The sequence below is a fragment of the Xenopus tropicalis genome, chromosome 6 (assembly GCF_000004195.4).
Source record: "Xenopus tropicalis strain Nigerian chromosome 6, UCB_Xtro_10.0, whole genome shotgun sequence".
NCBI classification, from domain to species: Eukaryota; Metazoa; Chordata; class Amphibia; order Anura; family Pipidae; genus Xenopus; species Xenopus tropicalis.
Window position 1 is genome coordinate 60,562,650 of NC_030682.2, and position 17,584 is coordinate 60,580,233.

At 37.4% G+C, this 17,584-nt stretch overlaps 1 protein-coding gene across 1 annotated transcript in view; it reads left to right on the forward strand.

Moving 5' to 3' along the window:
• Positions 1–17,584, forward strand: part of stac (SH3 and cysteine rich domain) — a 66,089-nt gene that overhangs the window by 4,883 nt on the left and 43,622 nt on the right. The window lies entirely within an intron of this gene.

The following is a 17,584-nucleotide window of genomic DNA, read 5'->3' on the forward strand; positions in this document are numbered from 1 at the left end:
CATATTATATATTTGTTTGCCTATGACCAGTGATGTTACAAAAAGAACTGGAGCAAGTTCAGATAACAGATGCACAAAAAGTGCATGCACACAATTTTTAAATTTATGAACCCAGGAAATACTATGGAACTGAGAGCCTGCTCTTGCCAGAACACACTAATTGCATCCTGTTTAAGTTGCAATATTTAAGACTTCTAGTATGGAAGGCAACATGCTTTTGTCAAATGTATAACATGAATTCCCATATAAATGAACAACAAATAGATTGGTAGAGAGCTCAGTGACACTCCAGGCCCCCCATGATTACCTCCTTTTCATAGGAGCATATCAAGTGGCAAACTAGAATTTCCTATATCACCCCTGGTAAACTGCTGCACACTGCACCACATTACATTTGGAATGCATTTTGGAAATGCAAAGTGACCAACTAATGAAGGTTTTTTTGTTTTTTTACCTTGTGTATAAAGTCTTTAACAACAGCTAGTGAGTTCTAATTATATTTTAAACAGCATGCCTATCTTGTATTGAAAATCAAATACTACTGCATCTTTTGTACGAGAAAGCAATTAAGATGCAAATAAGGTATATCCATTTAACCTTTGATTTAATGACTTTGTCGTTTTGTTATTATGAAGGTATTCAGAGATATAAATGCCAAGGGCTAAAAGTCGTCACTCTAAACGAGCAAGTTTAAACAGATAAATGTAAACATGATTTTAAAGATTTTTGTACGAGTCACAACTAAAAACATTTTCATCTATGTAATCTGAATGCTCTATCCCCCCTTAGTTCTGCAGGTGCTGTTCAATAATTAATAGTAATAAATCTGAGGCTAGCAGTCCAGAAGAAATTCACAAAATGTTTTTTATTTCACCATAAGCTAACCTGCAACTTTTTTGGGAGGACACCCCCCTTCTCATGTACAAAAAAAAATTTCAGGGCTTTTTTTGTCCTAGCCAAGGTACTCCAGAACACTGACACTCTTTGAACTCCTACAATAAATGGGATTGCATTCAACCAGAGCTTGTATTTATATTATAAAGGATAAGGATAACTTTATTGATTAAAGTTATACTTTTCTTCATGTGGCTCTAATGTAAGAACAGACTTTGAAGACCCAAACTAACGGGTAATTACATTTATACCGATAATAATACTAAGACATTTTATTTGTTTTCTTCTTAACAGAGAATTTTAAAGAATGGTAAGAGTGCATTGCATTACCATTTGCTGTGTTGCTACAACTTTGTTGTGCTATGATTCTGGGTTAGTGTGAGCCCTTGTAGGTGCTGCTTTTGCTAAGTAAAACAAATGATATAAGTTGTTGTTGATGTACAATTCTGAATGCCCTCTTGTATTTTTGGATTTTTTGGGGATTTTTGCACTGGACCATACATGTTACCAAGGCCAAATCTCTCTATAACATAGCAAAGGAAATTAGACTCTCTTTAAGGTATCATAAAGTTCCATGATAATAGGCAGTTAAATTACTAGCAGAAATACTGTGTGGTTTAAAATCTGACTTTTTCTGCGACTTTTAGTGCTAAAAAATCTGAATAGAAAAAAAATGTAAACATTAGTGCTCCCTACACTATCAATATATCTCTAACTATGTCTAGACCCCCTTCGCTCTAGAACCCCTCCTCTGTTGTAAAGTTGTAAAATTGCGTTTACATTTTTTTGTTGTCCCCAAAAACTTGGTATAAAGGTGAGCAAATGTTATAAAGAGAGAATGCAAAATAAAAGAAACCAAAATGTACTAATGGAAATTTAGAAAATGTTCTGTATACGTAGTTAGTAATACATACTTTTTAATTAACATTTTATTGGTGGCATCAGGACTAATGGAAGGACAAGGAATATTATTGCTGGCTATCATGTTAAATAAGGCTGACAACTTTAGCATTTAACATGGTTATTAAACCTCACCTGTTTGCTTATCTTGTGATGTGGATCAACTCACTTGCTGTCTATTCAGTATCAGTGTGCACAGTTGACTCCTCTTTCTACTAAATTGAATCCTTACTCCCTTTGCTACAAGTTGAGTTTCTTCACTCTAAACATCACATAGCGATGCTGGCACTAAAAACTAAAAAACTACTCTTCAAAATATTAATATAGATAAAAAGTTACCTATAGGTCATGTTGATTGTTTTTCAAATCAACTTTTGTAAGTATTTGTTACTTACAGTTCCTAAACCTGACTGTTTTGCCAATCTGACTGTCCATTCTCAGCCTGTCAGTTATAGCTTCTAATGCTAACAGACTAGTGCTGCACAAATATGGCAGCCCCCTCATAGAGGAATATAGATCAGATAGGGAATGTAAAATCACTAGGCAAATACTTTTAAGATAAATTATAAATAGCATGCAAAGACAATGTTATGATGAAGATGTAAAAAGAAGTTTCATTTCTGGTATCTCTTTAAAACCAATCATTATGGTGAGTTCATACATTCCCTGAGAATCTAGATACATCAGTACTTATGGTAAATTTGTGAGTGAGACTGTTCCTTGGTTGTTTAACATGGTGAGATTCGCATCTCATGAAAATGAATGAGGTTAGACATTGGATGCACTCTTGCATGGCCAAGTTGGCTTTTAGCGGTGAAAAGGGAAATGCACAAAGAACAAAATAGTTTCATGCATTACAAGGCAAAACATGTGTGGTTAATGCTCTTAATTCATTTCCATATTTACTTCACCTTTACATTAGATTTTAGTACCTGTACAAATGCATGTTTTGAAATCATTTAACTTTTTGAATAAGATGGCCTGAACAGAAAGATAAGTCATCTAATGTTACAATAACACTCTTTTTTATTTTATAAAAAAAATTGAGAACCAGTGGAAGAGCTACTAAGAATAGGACATTCTTTTACATATGAAAAGGTAACTTAATGGTGAAATATCCCATTAAATTTATATATAGTGACATTTTTGGACAAGGGTTAGTTGGTCCCTTTATCTATGTAATACTGTCCCATCTTCTCTTCCTTAGAACATCTCTATTACATCATCACTTAATTGTTTCACATTACAATTCCTCTTTTGACTTTTTCTAGTATGCAGGCTTTTCTGTCTTTCTCTCTTTCACAGCCTGCTAGCATGCGTCCGCCAAGAAGAATAGCAGAGGATTTTTAATGTGTGGGAGAAAAATTGCTAAAAAGCTCTGTACCTACTCTTTGAAGGTGACTGGTGTGCAGTGTGACATTTCTATTTATATACACGTTTAGCAGTAAACTGAAAATACTTAATACTTATACACAATACTTATCTGGTTTTTTTTACCCTCTTATATAGAACATGATATATTCTTCAGAAATGCACTTAAAAATATTAATAATTGAGTATGTTTCTATTAAAAGAAGAAGACAAAATTTCGCTTTGTATGAGAAGGCAAATTATTTTGGCTAGCAGTGCTACTATTAAAGCCTTTGGTCAGGGGAAGGCAGAGTGGGGGGGATATACTTATTGCCTCACAGGCTGCAAACCGCAAATGAAGGTAAAGTCTGTTTTTTTGCACTTTGCACCCTGCACTTTGAAGAACTGCCAGATTTTCTAAGAACCTAAACAAAGTGTTGGAATATTCATTTCCCCTATGAACTGTATTCATGAGTGGTTGGGAAAGGCACATAGACAAGGTAGGGAGCAGCTTGGGGCACAGAGCTCACATAGAGCCCTATACTGACAGCAAACCACAGGGCAGGCAAAGATGCCAGATTTCCATTCCAGCACTAGGCACAGAGGACAGTCAGACCCCTGATCTATGTGGTTTTTAATTAAGCACTATAGGGTGTACTTTTGCTCTCTTGCACTTGTGTGTAAGGTCAAAATAAATGACCCCTACAATTACGCTATATTATTAAACATATTTGTTTCTAAAGGAATTTTCCCATAGGGGCTCTAAGGATATAATAAGGAAACTAGCCATGATAAAGGCTTATGTCCCATGGAGAGATTCAGTCGCCTGCAGTAGATCTCTGCAGAAGAGGCGCATGCATCGCTTTGGATTTCTGAAGTCACCCAAAGTTGCCAGCAATTCCCTTTGTTGCTGCCAGAAAGGCATTTCAGAGCGATTAGTCGTCCGCAGTAATGGAAATCTGTCTCAGGCAATTGATTTTCTCCGTGGGACATTTGCCTTAAAAACACTGGTGGTGTCTGTTTCTATGAATGTCTACTTTACAATGTGTCTTGTCTTGTCTCAGATGAGGTTGCTATATATTTGAATTTTAAGACTATAATGGTAACTTTTTCATGGTCCTTAATCAACCACTAAATTTGCCTCTGTGAGCCTGAGCATGCAAAAATGCAGATGAATCAACAGGCAGACCTTGATCCTCAGATGTAATGAAAATGAACAATTTTCTTATTCTTTTAGTCTATTACTTTACTGCATCACAAGTCTACTCTATCAGTTGTTTCATTAACATATGCCCTGCACCATTCTATCCATCATCTGAATGAGTGAAATCCATCTAAAGGTATCAATCTGAAATTATATCTGTTCAGCTGTTATTCAGTGCTATATAAAGAATTGCACAAATTCTATTTTTATACACCAGAAAAGCTATTCAGGAATAAACATTTAAGGATTACGTTATGGATGATTAAATATAGAATAGCTTAAGTATTATTATGTGTGGGAGACAAATTACCAAAATGCATGTTACCTATGAAGGTGACGTGCAATATGACATTTTAAAACCCAGCTGCAGTGAGCTATTAAGATATAAAAAGACTTAACTTGATCATATAACATACTGTATATTGTCCATCTCTTTCCTTTTTCGTGATGATTTTTTGCTATTTCTGGTAGTGTTGTACAGATGGACCCCACAGGAAAGACTAGCATTATAATATATAAAATAAATACAGTGATTAAAGGGAGCATTTACTAATGCTCAATTTGGGTTTTTGGTGCCCGAATACAATTTTGTTGCCATCATGTAGAAGTCAATGGCAGATGTCCCTTTTACAAATTGAAGATCTTTCTTTGCTTTGTGGTTTTACAGGTTTCTAGGTTTTGTATGACAACGCAATGTTTGTGTGACAAATGTGGTTTTCGTGGTTTTTCCATGTCTTTTTTGTTTATGGTTTTTCAGTTTGGATCTTTTGATAAATGACTGACATTTGTGAAAATGAGTTTAATCGTGATTTCAGAAAACTCTAAATCCACAAAAACACATTAGGAAGAAAGTCCCTGCCCCATAGAGCTTTCAGTGGGTGGGGCACAAATTGGAGGATCATACTAAGCAAACCAAGGAGAACACATTACCAGGTGGCTTTAGGTTTCCTGCAGAGACGCGTATGCAATCCCACCAGCGATTTACATGCTTGCCGGTGGGATAGCATTTTGGGGAGATTAGTCGCCCGCAATAGCAAAGATTTATCACGGGTGACTAATTTCCCTGTGTGCCACCTCCCTTAGATCAGGGAAGACACATTTGAATAAATATGCTCAATCTGTGCAAGCAGTTAATTTATCTGTGTTTAATCACTTTTAAAGAGATTTGCATCATAGACTAACAGGAAGCTGAACTCCTTTCTTCGTCAACATATTGAGAATTATTATGAGCCACTTCAGTTTTATAAAAAAAAAAGGGGGGGCTTGAAACTAGAAAAAGAGAAAATGGCAGTCCTTAATGATTGATATTATACAGCTAGCATTGTAATTCAGTGGAATACATGACAATATTGTGTAAAGTATACTCATAGCAGCACATTTACTAATCCACGGAACGATCCAAATGCGCCCGAATGCGTTTTTTTCATAATGATTGATATTTTTGCGACTTTTTTGTCGTCATTGCAACTTTTTCGTATTTTCCACCACTTTTCGTCACCGGCGAGATTTTTTCGTATATTTTTCGCTACTTTTTCGTCGAGTACGAAAGTTTCGGGTTCATTCAAGCTTCAGTATTGTGACTTTCCTTGGGCCAGGTTGGAGCTGCAGAGTGCCATTTATTCCTCTGTGAGGCTTCCAAAATCATGCAAAGTCGGAAAAGGTTTCTCCGCCGTTTACGGTCATTCAATACGATAAAGTCGCGATGGCGACGAAATAGACCCGCAAAATACGATAAAGTCGTGATGGTGACGAAAAAGTCGTGAAATTTTCGTTTCCAATCCGAATTTTTGCCATTCGGGATTTGAATTCTGCTTTGGTAAATCAGCCCCATAGAATAGCATGTACAAATGCTTATAATATGAGTGGTATTTTTATTGAAATACTATTGTATGCTATATACCAGGGATCCCTAGTGGTGAGCCACAGTCAGATGTAAAAAATGTAGGTGAGCCACACAAGCTTGAAAAACATTCTTTGGGGATGCAAAATAAGGGCTGTGATTGGCTGTTGGGTCACCCCATGGGGCCTGCTGGCCTGCAGGAGGCTCTGCTTGGAGTAAAACTGTGTCTTTGTGCTTCCAAATCTTGCCTCCAAGCCAGAAATTTAAAAATGGGCACCTACTTTGAGGCCAATGGGAGCAACAACAAAGGGGGTGGTGAGCAACATGTTGCTCACAAAGCACTGGTTGGGGATCACTGCTATATACTAACTGTGTTGAAATACTATGATATATTGTATACTAACTGAAATAACACCTGCATGAGGTGACTGTACTGTATATAATAAAGTTAACAACATGTTTAGAAAGTTAAGATACAGGGAAATCATCATTTGTATTAGTAAACCAGTACTGGGGATTAAAGGACAAGGAAAGGTATCACTTTTACTGCACTTCTGGATTTTGTCTTCATTCTCTGCAATCGCTTTAATCCATCCATCCTTCATATTCATGACAACTCTGCAAGCAGATGTCAGGTGCACTGAAGATTATAGAGGGAGAAGGATTGCTAAATTCTTGGGTGTAGTAAGGATTTCACAATATAAAAACATGGTGGCTTAGGACAATGTAATAAGTTCAATCTATGCACACTATAATAAATTTCTTCACTTTTAATATAACATACAAAAGTGGCAAGGGCCTAGATGGGGTAGGATTGCTGCAGATAATGTTATCCATCTGTGAACACTAAAAAAGACAGCAATTATAGTAAGCATTTCCTGAAGATACACATGGTGACATAAGGTAAGCTAGTGTAGAAAAGACATTTCTCAATAAATATATTGAATAAAAAATAAGCTATGTATTAATTTAAAATAAACAATTGAACAGTGCTGGAAGTATACCACAGACATATATTACAACTGATTACAGCTAATCAGTTCAACCTTCATCCTAGTGGCACTAAGGATAATAACTAGGAATGGAAGAAACATTTCTTGATATAGTATACATTATACAAATAACACAGGATTGTCTAATATTGATCTCAAACACCCTAGTATACAGTAAGACAGGTGTATAACAATTTATATAAAGCTTTGGTGCACCCCTTTTTTATATCACAGACTATAATTTGGGCACCTTTCTAAGCACACATAGAAAGCCTCTGAACTTTATAATTTCCTTTTTTTACACTTCAAGGCCAAACGGAAGAATTCTGGATTGGAAATTAAATTTTTAGAACACTGATGTGTCTTTAATGGTGGCTGCTAGATTGCATATAATGACTCTTCTTTGTTTGTATGTTTAATTAATGTTGTTTTGAATAGGTAAAGATATTATATATTATAAGATATTATAAAGAGCCAAGTATTCCTAAATAGATTTTAATTCAGAAGTAATGCAGTATTGTTATTATCAGCAACAACTGATACATTTGTATAAAGCTTGTATAAAAGCATAGGTACTCCTTTATTGAGCACAGTACAGCCAGAAACCCATAGAGGTCCTAAGTATAAATTCTATATAAGAGCAATATTCACACATGAAAACTATTTTGAATGAACAACTGCTGTACCTGACAGTTTGTTTTTACAATCTTGTAGTACTTTCTGGTCATAACCGGAAAAATAAAACAGACAACAGTTTTACATTAAGGTCAGTTCTAGATTCCAAAACAAAAAAACACCATAACTGACTGAAGCTTTACTCCTGTCCATACAAATTGTTTGGAAGAAGCAAAAGGAGGCTGACTGGTTGCCTAGCAACCAAATGCCTGAAGCACAAGACACAGCAAGATTCCAATGGCAAAGACAAACTTGGGGAAGCATATCTAGGTTTTATAGAAGAACGTGAAATATACCATTCAATATCAAATGCTTTACAGAACTCACAACCAACAATATATCTTAGGCACATCGATCTCTTTTCTTTATTTATAGTTTTAGTTGCTCTTTAAAGCAAAGCCTGGCAATTTTCAAGGAACAGCTTTAATTCCTATTACATTTTTCCTTTTAATATTTTATGCACTGTCTGACATTAAGCATGCAAATTATATAGCACTGAAAGACACACAATATGCCTGGGATTTTTCAGCTAAGCAGCTGCACATATTTATTTTTTGTATACATCTGTAAATGTATCTTTAATTGAAGGGTTTAACAATACATCCACTAAATATACAGGGTCAAACAAATAACATTTACTACATTGACTTTACAACATCAGTGATAAGTTAGAACACTTTCAAAAGTTTATAATTGGAGGGATGTTATAGTTGTTGACAGTGGCTTAACTACATGACCATGGGCCAGGACGCAAATGTGCCCTCCCACTCAGGACTCACCATGGTTTGGGCTCAGGCCCGGATTTGTGGAGAGGCCACAAAGGCCTGGGCCAAGGGTGGCACAAATTTGGGGGCGGCATGCTGCACCAAAATGTTGAAATTTTGCTCCTATACGGAGCAATGGGGACCTCGTTCGATGAATGGGGGCCACCTCGAGGTGCCTGGATAAGAAATCTTGCTCTGTTTGGGCTTCATTATGCATTGTACACAGGGACCAGGGTTTTATCACAAGGTTAAAACTCTCAAATGGGTGCCCTTTTTATTGGCCACCACTGGGATCACCTGACTGTAGCTGGGATGGGTGGAGCTACAACATGGAGCTAGCCACTGCCCCTATACAAACTATTTTAAAAAAGAGAATGCCGCTACATTTTAAACCATTAGGTGGGGGTGCGATAAGGCTATGACCATAAAATGTATATAGACAGAAAAAAGAGGTCCATTGCAGTCACCCATTATCAATTTGTATGGTAATATATAAAGTGTTAGACCTTAAAGAGATACTGACACCAGAAATTAAACATTTTTTCACATCCTTATAACATTGTCTTTGCATGCTATATACAATTTTGTCTTAAACATATTTGCCTGATGCATTTACATGACCTATTTATTCCCCCATATTGCTCTATAAGGGGTCTGCCATATTTGTGCAGCAGAAGTCAGCATTAGAAGCTATAAATGGCTGGTTGGGAAGGGACAGTCAGGTTGGCAAACAGTCAGGTTTAGGAACATCATGTAACAAATACTTACAAAAGTAGTCCTATCACTGAAAAGCGATCAACATGGCCTATTGGTAACTTTTAATTTACATTTATATTTTGAAGAATAGTTTTTAAGTGTCAGTATCACTTAAAGACATTCTGTGCATTACGTTACCAAGAAATGCCTTACCAACAGGGATTGTTTTTCCATTCATTTTCTGATTCATTAAAAATTCTACAGTTTCATTATACATATACACAGGGACTGAGTTTTACCTGCAACTTACTTACTTTCAAGGTTATAACTCCCAGATAGCAAAAAACGACAAGTTGTGCTCACCACTTAATTTTAAACCACGGGCAGTGTGCAATGAGGTTGCAAAAAAATTCATATAGACAGAAACAAGAGAACCTCTGCACTCACCCATTATCAGTATATGTCGAACATTAACTCTCCTATGGGCAATTAATCTGCAATCGGTTAAATATTACCAGAGTAATTGTTTACTCAGTATAATTTAATTTAACCTGTTGGCTCTAGTAGTAGTATTTGAGGAAAGGAAAGCCCTGGAGCTATAAGCACAGGGGCTGCATGACAAGGGATCTGAATAACCAGCAGCCAGATTACACTGGTTTATGTTTAGAGATTGGCAGAACTAGGTTCAACTTTGATTAGGTGAGAAGGAAAGAGTTAAGGCAGGAGAAAGCCGGCCTGGGGGGCGGAGAAAATGAGAGGGATGTGATGTCAGAAAAAAGAAGCACTCACTTCCGTATTTTCTTACCAGGTAGAAACATCCCACCCACCCTTCCCCTTTTTGCATATTTTGCAAAATGTCAGGAGTTTCTCTTCTTTTTGTTTTCATATATTAATAACTGAATGTGGATGTTTTCCTGAATGCATTGTTATATTGTGCTTGCTGTATCTTTATACGGGATAAACTTGAAAGTCAGCATTGTATTTAATTCATGTTAACTACGATTGCTTGATCCAGGGAATGTTTCCGATCGCCAAGGGGGTCAGGAAGGAATTTTTTTCCTCTTGAAGCATAATTGACATTAGCTTCAGCTTGGGTTTTTTGCCTTCCTCTAGATTAAAACAGTGGATATATGATAATATATTTTAAGTTTTACTTGTCACAGCAGCGGTAGGACACTTGCCAGAGTACAGCACAGGTCATTTTAGCAGAGGAAGAAAGGAGGTTCTCTCCTGTGACTGCACGGTGGATTGATACATACAGGCGCTACTACTGCTTGTGCTAGGTGACAGCCTGCTTGGATTTCCTATCATCGAGACACTGCAGATCCAGGACCGGCAGCAGGGCTGCTGAACTTCTCTCATGGTTGGTAATGCAGCTCCTGCTGGTAGCAGAGTTTGGGGCCATCCTCTCTGTAGGTAGAGGCAGTCTAATACTCATTCAACTCTTCAGCGAGGAACGGCAGAACATAGTAGCAACCTCTTATGGAATTATGGCTTTAGAATATTGCCTTGGGTTAGGCTGGCAAGGTCCTATTTATTTGATAAAATGTGAATAAATGCTGTGGCCATTTTCTCCATCTCTGTCTCCTGGTGTTTCATTAAGGTATGTAACAAGGGGGTTCAGTGGGGTGCCTCAAGGCGAAGGGTCAATTGAGGAGTCCCCTTGTCATGTGTATGCTATTAATCTGTATTTGTATTTATTACAGACATATAAAAAAAATTATATACTTTATATTATGAATGACTGATTATTCCTTATGTATGTCCAGACTGTTTCTTAAATTTTTTGTTAGACTTAGAGAGGTCTTGGTATAACCTAATGACTTGGTTTCACATTAATGCCAATGATGTGGAGGACAACAGAATAAAAAGAGTTAAGGGAACTTCAAAGCAAACCTTTGTAGCAGTGCCAATATTCTCAGGAAATGCAGGACATCTAAGGAAAAGGGAAAAAGTAAGAATTATTTAAAGTGAAAAAACAGTGCCCAATGAAAAGAATCATATGGCCACCAAATATAAATTGCAGATCAAAGATATCAGAAAATTATCTTTAGAAAAGGGGCACACGGAGTCAGATTGTAATATATCATTATTAGCAAGATTTACAATAGAAAATGTTGTCTTAAAAACCACCCATCATACAAAAATTGTTTTCCTAACTGGAGGTGCAGGTTAATAGAGCCACACTACAGTTGGGGGGGAAACAGTATTATTCTGCTGCTAAATGCTATGCTGTCCACATCAAGAGTGAGCTTCCATTGTGGGTCCCCACGTTGGGACACACACAGGAGCATAATGAGCAAGTACCCATTAATAAAGATATTAAGTGAACATGGCAAAACATTGCATCTTACAGAAGCCCATCTGGCATGTTACAGAATCTACAGATTGTCAGTAAAGGTCTGCCGTTTACAATGGTACCATACATTTATTGAGGCAGGTATCAGTTTTTCAAGTTGTATTACTAGCAATGTGAATTGCAAAACTGTTGACATGGCATTGTATGTTAGAGGTGTCACAGGCCACCTCCTGTGTTTATAAACGTTACACCAGTTTAGTATAAATGGCCTCTTCACATGTCTTTCAAACGATCTGTTTTCTTGGTTAAATATATGCACATTGCTGTCCTCAACGGAATGTTCTTTTTCCTTCAAATGCACATTGACTAAGAAAATCTTATCATGAGGAGTTAGCTCCTATGTTGGCCCATTTGATTATAAAACATGCTTTAGTCTCCTCAGCATATCCTGGATAGGATATACCACATTACTTTGCCTGAACTTGTTGGGTCTTTCAATGTACCAGCTTCTGTTTCAAAGAGATGTTTGGTTTAAAGCACATGTTTGTTGAAATAGATATTCCAACCACATATGGGATGACTATGCTGGTTAGCCTGTTATATGCCTTAATAGTGTTCGCTATGTGCCTTGATGCTGTTTTCACAAAAGCCTAGTCTGGGCATCCAAATGCTTTCAAAGATCCTTTGAGATACTTATATTTCTTGTCAGCATCGGTTGTCTCATTCTTGGGGACTGTATCAAACATTGTGGTTGTGGCTGACTATAATAGCCTTAGGTGTTTTACCTGCTGCAAGATATCCTATCCTAACAGAAGAAGCTGTTCGAAAAATAATTTTTAGGGCAAGGCCATAGATAGTGTAAAATTCGAAAGCAGGCATTTATGGACAGACCAACACTCTGGTTTGCTGCGTGTGCCTGCACTGAGTTGGCTACTGTTGTTTTCAGTGCAGTCACACAGGCAGCATAGGGAAGCGGTTCCGTTTCTTTCTGCCTGACAGAAAAACGCAGGGCTGAGAGAAGCGGATCTACGCTACAGGTAACCTTGCCCTAAGAATAACATGTCGGAAAAAGGTTACGGCTTCAAGATTTAGCAGTATAATACAACTCCTAATACAAGTACAAAGTCACTTATGTGTCTAGGGGTTTGATAATTTCAATAAGGCTAGGGAAGGCTAAGCCTCCCCAAACCTGCTTGGTTCTGCTGTAATCAGCTGTGCTCTTCTTGTGGATTCTCTGATCAGAGCACAGCTTTCTTGACAGACAGTAAAATTGACCAATCAAGGCACAGATGCAGACAGGGTTCGGGAGATATTAAAAACAGAAGGCAGTGCAGAAAAGACTGAAAAGAATAATCTGCAGACTGTAACTTTTACCTAAGAACCAACTATGAACTTTTGCTGTAGATTTCATCCCACTCCCACAGTTACTATACACATGTATTATACAGTTCTAAAGGCTGAATCACTAGTTGAAATTAAATAGTTTTTTGTCACCTGACATCTATAATATCCCTATTTCATGAACTCCATACACATGGGTTAATCCCCGCCCCTCCAGTTGATAGGACAAGCCCCCACCTCCAATTTCCCAATAAAAAATGTATATAAGCTATCCCCCCAAAAACTTACTGTCTTTTTTCCTGTCCTGGTTGGTAACACAGGCGTTTTTTCGGCACTAAAACTTTCTTTTTTACTCACCTGGGTGTCGGTTTGGACAGATGTTGGATGATATCATCAAGAGGGCTTCAGGGGGCAAGAGTTTTTTCCTTCCTCAGGATAGGAATAGAAGGCGTCCTACCTATTTCAAACAATTTTTCAGGCAGAATTTCAGAGATTTTAGAGCTTATAGACTGGGAAGGTCTTATTATAGATCTCAGTCATGGCATGGAGGTCAAAGCGCACTTTCTAGAGGACAGAGAGGACGGGCTGCTGCTTCAACTTCCACAACTTTTCGTTGCTATAGAAGATTCTGAAATGAGGTTTCCCCAGGTTTCGGTCATCAGAGGAAGATTAACAACCTACTTTGAAACTTGGGCATTATGAAGCACCGACGAATGGGTTCTAGATATTCTGCGACAGGGTTACAAAAATATAAGACTATTTATTGCTGTGTTCAATGAACAAGGCAAGTTAACATGAAAGAGAACTTCACCTTTACTGAAGGGTATTTCCATTATTAAAGTATAGATGCCTATAGATGTTATCTTGAGTGATTATTTTAGGTTTCCAACAAGACTTGCAAATAGTTTGTACTTTCTTTTCCTTCTATGCTGTCCGCTCTCTGGCTTTTCTCATCCATTATTTTTTTTTTCTTTCAAGTTCCAAAAAACTTGGCATGTTATGGACAGAATACCTGTGTATTTAATCTAGAAAAAGAATTGCTTTATATGTCCTTTTTTCTTTAATGCTTTATACCAGTGCCACACAAGGATGGAACATATCTCAAGTAATAACAGTTAGCAGCAGAAGGTCTTAATCATATTTTGGAATAGAACAAGGATATATGTTGATCAAAATAAAACATTCAAAGAATTCAAGAAAAGATGCACTAATTAATAACAAGCATCCTATTAAGGGTGCATAAAGTAAATTAGTTACACATGTTAATTGGCATGGCTCAACTGATCTAAATTGCAGGCTAATCAATAATGAATGCCATTATAGTCGGCCTTTGAATCTATCATTTTCTCCTCTTAACTCGTTTTAATGAGGTGTGATTGCTGTATCCCCTGCTTAGTTCACAGAAAAACATTCCAGTTGCAAAAAGGTGACTCATTGCTTCAGCTTATGGAATATATTTTAATAATGGCGTTAATGTAATCACCCTTTGGTAAATGCTTGTTTTTTTTCTAGTATTCTAGTATAAGATGTAAGGGGGCATTTAAGAAGACCCTGGATTTAGGACCCCAATCTACCATGTACCCTAGCCCTCCTAAAAACAGTGCTGTAATGCAGGCAGCATTCTTGAGTGCTTCGGTAAGTATAGCACTCAACAGGTTTTTATAATGTGACGAAAATATTTTATTTAGAGCCCAACGTTTCAGTCGCTATTTGTGACCTTTTTCGATGAAAACAAAGTGTGTTCACAAGCATCATGGGTATTAGCATTTCCATATCCTTAATCTGGTCAAATTCGTACCCATCAACTCAAAGATCACAATTTACTTTCCAATGGCCAGATATATATGTTACCGACAAAGTGGGAGTTGTACACACATTTGCTCAGAACATATACCTAATATTAGAATAGGTAGCAATCAAAAGTATTTTTGTCAAAAATGAAAAAGTGAAAAAACAAAAAAATTAAAAATTGAAAAGGGGAAATTTAGGTCCCTAAGAATTTAGGTATGGTTCCGTAATGCTTTGCATGTGACTGGCACTGCCTACTCTGTTATACTGAATAGGATACTCTCAGGTCCGTACAATTCCAATGTGTAAAAATGGGTAACTATCACTTGTTGCGATTCAATAAAAGATATGTGCTCTTGTTACACTGTGCCGTGACTATGCACATTTTAACTCTTCTTTTACAGCCATGCAGACCAATTGTTGTGCATGTTTTCCTTGCTTCATACAGATATATCTACAGTTCTGTAAGCTCTTCATTTATTTGTTCCAAAGTTGCTACAAAGTGATTGTTAGTATGATGCATTCTTTCCTTTTTTTGAAAAAAAAAACCTAAAACTAACTTTTAATGTTTGCGCTGTAGAAATATTTTTTTCTGTATGCATTAATATCTGCATACTAAGAGGTCTTTGTTCTATGGTAATGCACTGCTACCCTTTTTTGTTTGAAATGGGGGGAGGGTCTATACTGTGAGCACAGTTACTGTTCGTTACTTACCTAGTGTATATTTTGTCTGTTATTAACACCCAGGCATATGTTTTTTAGGTGTAAAGTGCTCCTTCCAGGATGTGTATGTATATATATATATATATATATAGAGTTCAGTCATCGGCACTCACCAGAACATAAGTGAAGCGCCGGGTGCACATCAATTCTCATATTCACCTTCAGAAAGCGGCACTCACGGCATAAAGTCCAACCATAGATACTTTATTAGACCTTCATATCTACGCGTTTCGATCCGCTGGGGATCCCCAGTATCTATGGTTGGACTTTATGCCGTGAGTGCCGTTTTCTGAAGGTGTATATATATATACCGTATATACTCGAGTATAAGCCGATCTGAATATAAGCTGAGGTACCTAATTTTACCTAAGAAAACTGGAAAAATGTATTGACTCGAGTATAAGCCCCTCAATGGTGCAGCATGAAAAGCATCCATATACCGGTATACAAAATCTTTAATCCCATAACTAAATATGGCATTTCTGTATTCTTTAAATACAGTAAATTACTGTTCTGGATGTCACTTCAATGAATAGAAGGAGTAGAAGGATTTAATTGGCCTGCACAGAGCGCTGACTTCAAGCTAAACTTGATGAATTGGTACACCAATGCGAGTAAGGCCTGATCACCCAATAGCAGTGCCTCTTATGAATGAATGGAAGCAAATTAATCAAAAAATTTCCAACATCTAGTGAAAAGCAGCAGAGGGTAAAAGGCTGTTTTAGCAACAGAGAAAGAGACAACTTCACATTAATAACCCTGATTCTTTAAAAAACATTTTGGACAGGCAGATATCCACATACTGTGTCATATACTATAGTATATTAATTACAATAATAATTGAAAGTCTATTTAAAGCCTTATTAGCTTTGTGTACATGTAAAATAAATACTTGCAAATCCAACAAAAACACGTTTTACATACAGTATTTCCACACAGCAATTTCAATAAGCAGCACACAAATGTTATCCTAACTATCCAGTGTGGAGTAATGGAAAAAGGCTCCGGTTAGAGGGAGGTGCCACGGTGCTGCTCTTGTGTCACTTACTGTGCTCTGCTAGGCTGTTCTGCTGCCGTTGTCCTGCGAACGGTGCTACAGGTGTCCTTGGGGAGGTCCAGGGAGGGGGGGCTCAGGATGTGCTCCTCATGGCCGCGCCGCTCAATGTGCAGCCGCGCGATGCACATAATGTAGCGAGCACGCCGCGTCCACATTCTGCTTAAGGCCGGCCACGGGGGAAGTCCAGGGAGGGGGGGCTCAGGGTTGCTCCTCCTGTGCTCCACTGTGCCCCTATGTCCCTGCGCATAATGTCACGCGCACGCCGCTACATGCTGCTGAAGGCCGGCCGTATTGCATGTAGTTTGAGTGCAATTACCGTATATACCCGAGTATAAGCCGATATTTACTTTTTAAGCACATTTTTAGGGATGAAAAACTCGGCTTATACTCGAGTATATACGGTATATATATATATAATATGCAGCAGAAGCCGGCACTCATGTGTAAAGCTGATAAATGTGCCTGGGTGCAGTCCCAACAAAATGTTTGCAGATGCTTGGAAAAAGGTACCGCTCACACAGGTCTTAGGATCAGGTTTAAAGTTTTTATTGTAGAGGCAAGGGAACTGACGTTTCGGCTGCAACACCAGCCTTTGTCAAAGTTACAGCAAAAAAATCCAGTAGCACACTGAAGATGCAAGCCGTGAAAAAATTGTATTTTATTTGCCCAAGTACATATAAACAAGCAAAGAGCAAAGAGCAACTTTGTAACTTTGACAAAGGCTGGTGTTGCAGCCGAAACATCAGTTCCCTTGCCTCTACAATAAAAACTTTAAACCTGATCCTAAGACCTGTGTGAGCAGTACCTTTTTCCAAGCATCTGTATATATATATATATATATATAGTAAAATTACCTTTAAGTACAACTGTTAAGTTAATCGCCTTAATTGTTCATTGTGGATGAATAGAAACTGTCATTGATTATAATTTATGATGTTTATATATTTATGTCACAAACATGTTCTTGTGAAGCTGGTCTATCGCTCAAAATGATAGAAGCAATAGAAGTAAGCAGGGAAGCATATAAAGACATTTCCTGTTTCAGTAAATTAAGGTTAATT